Source organism: Athene cunicularia (genome assembly GCF_003259725.1).
Source record: "Athene cunicularia isolate RWA chromosome Z unlocalized genomic scaffold, athCun1 chrZ_part2, whole genome shotgun sequence".
Lineage (NCBI taxonomy): Eukaryota > Metazoa > Chordata > Aves > Strigiformes > Strigidae > Athene > Athene cunicularia.
The window spans coordinates 9738729-9741747 of NW_020799143.1; positions in this window are offsets into that span (position 1 = coordinate 9738729).

The window sequence follows — 3019 nt, forward strand, 5'->3', positions numbered from 1 at the left end:
GTTGGGGCACCTCGCAGCACAGCCTGGTGCCTACGGGGAAGGCATCAAGGGGATGGGGACAAGCTCTTCCCAGCACTGCCTGGTGGGAGGGTGAGAGACAGTGGCATCTCCTGAAACTAGAGACATTCCCGCTGCAGAAAAGGCATCAAAACCAAAATCCTTGTGAGGACCAGGAAGCCCTGGAGTGGGAGGCCCAGAGAGGCTGTGCCATCCCTGAGCCTGCAGGTCGGCCTTCAAGACCTGGGTGGCCACAGCCCAGAGCATCCAGGTCTGTGATTCATTGCTGACCCTGCCCTGAGCCAGTGCGATTCTGTTCTCAACGTGCTGTCGGATGGAATGACAAGGGACCAAGCAGCGGTTTATAATGCTCTTCCTCTCTGGTTTCAGGGGAGCTGTCACTAGGCACCATATCTGCCAGCAACTTATCTGGGCCCCTATGAAACTCTGGTGAGGGTGAATTCTGGCCTCTGAGTTTCTTAAAATACCCAATAGTGGTCAGAACTTCCAAAGTTCTGAAGTTCAAGAATGAAAACGCAGGAAGCTGGCATGTCCTTAAAGAATAAGACATCCAGTTAAACTGCATGGTGTGTTTTTCAGCAATGGCCTGGGCAAACACTGGCACTTTCTGGAGTAGTCCAGAAGAGCTGTCATATTTTGTGGAATGTTTTAGACAGCCAGATGGATTCTACATATATGTTCCACACCTAATGCCTCAATATTCCAGTGTAGACTATAAGCCTAGCAGCTCATGCCGAGATACAAAAGCAGAACTGGTATTTTTTTTTTAAGCCTTGACAGTGTTTGGCCACAAAACATCTTTTTCATGGCTTTTCAAGTAATTGTTCTGACATGACATACACAACCTTCTTAAGTGCCCACTTCATGAAGAAACGCAGCTAAGTGCAGGTAGTACTTCCTCCTTGCAGGTCGTATTAATAAGCGTGTAGCAGTTACTGGAAGGGATCCAAACCGTGCCCCTTAGGCTGGCTCCTTTGCAAGTGGCCTTTTTTACCAGGTCTACACTAAATGTTCTTTGATGTGGATTCTGCTCTCACCCACAACAGGCTACCTAAGGACAGAGCGTAACAGCATGTAGCTCACAGCATTACTTGCCAGAAATCTTCCTTTTTAATTCTTTTTTTTTTTTTTTTTTAAGCGTAGAGTTTTGCATACACATAAAGCTATAACATACGCTTAAGAAATACATACACCAATAGCAGATCGTTTTGTATTATAGAATAGGCACCAAAATGCACAGAATTTGACAGGTCTCAAAATGCGACACATTCTGTATAATCTTAAATTTTATTATGTAAAGGTATTTTTCCAATTCATCAGGAATTAAATAGAAATAAAATATTTCAGTAGAGAAAAAACAGAAAAGTGTTGTTCATAAACGGTTGGAGAATGGCTTGCAGAACAAGGTCATGGGTCTCTGGTCTGAGGTAAAGAAAGGAAAAAACCCAGGGTACAGTTATGCTAACAAAGGACTGTTATGCTAACGGGGGGGAGAGAGACTGAGGTACAGAGTGGCCTTGATTAGGATGGTGAACAACCTGGGGACAAAAAAGCAAGCCAGAAGAAGGACATACCTGAAATGCCACAAGGGGTTGGGATATTATAATGTAACCTTTTAGATGTATCCAATAGATTTATGATTAGTGTGCATCATTATAGTTAGTGCTTATATAAGGTGTGATTTCTTTCAATAAAGTTGAAGCTTGCTCTATCATTCACATTGAATTGACTGCTTGCTTCCTCCGCTCGTCACAAGTGGCGCCCAAACAGTGGAACTTGCCCCGACCTGTTCTCACGGGACAAGTGGATTCGGAGAAGCACTGGCAGCGGCGACCAGCGGCTACAAGATCCTATGCTTCACTGGGAGCAAGGGTCCGAGCCGTCAGAGGCTGAAAGTTGCGTTTTTGCAGCTCGAGCTGGATCCTGATTGCCGTCCGAGAGTGGCTACCTGACAAATTGTAAAACGCCGTCAGTTTCTTCTGTTGCAGATACACAGCTGTGAGCATAGATATGGAGCGGGAGGTAGCCTTAAAATCATTAGAAAAGCGGGGAGTAGGTCCCATTAAGGACCTTGCTGGACTTACTGCCTTGGGAAAGGCGAAGGGACATTTTCGAGATCCCGAAGCAACGTTTGATGAGGGGGAATGGCGGGATTTTGGGGACTCCTTATAGAATATGGCAATAGATGATGAAGATAAGGCGGCAAGGAAACTTGCTCAAATGCGGAAGACTCTGAAGCATCACCGAAGGTGATACCGGGAGCTTGCAGGCGGGGAAGCAGAAGGGCACAGGACGAAACGCCGGAGCGTGGAGATCCTGCAGGTATGGAAAAAGACGCAGCCCTAAAACTGATGTTAAGTATCCTCTCTATGAGAGGCGAAGAAACAGCTCTTAGATCTTAAACAGCTCACCGAGTGAGCGCATGGAGAACTTTTTTTTTGAGATAAGAAAAAGACAAAATCATGAACGCGGCCAGGCTGTTAACACAGAGAATGAGAACACAGAGGGAGAGGATGCATATTTTGAACCTCGGGAGCAAGATTTATATGCTAGGTCTTTTCACTGTGATAATCTTTTAGACCCTGACGCTGTAAATCCTGAAAAAGAATCTGACCTGTGTCCTCCCTTAGCTGAGGATGATCCGTGGGTAAAAGTGAGGCGAAAAACCTTGGCGCAAGGGGATATGGCCATGGCGAGAAAGAATGTTGCTCCTGTAAGCTATGAGCCGGGACATCAGCCACGTTGGGAAAAACGGCATTTTTCTGTTATTCAAGATTTAGAGAAAAGCATTAATAAGAACGGGCTGCAAAATCTCAGATTACAACAGCTGTGCTGGAGGCGATGGCTCAGGGATATCGATTGGCCCCATCAAAATTGGCTATAGCACTTTTAAGAAAATAAACGGCATTCACGCCGGCACAGTACTCTATCTAGAAAACCGACCGTGTAGGTCTCTGTGCTCAGCGTTGGGAGCTGGCGGCGGCGCCCCGGGGCCTCCCCC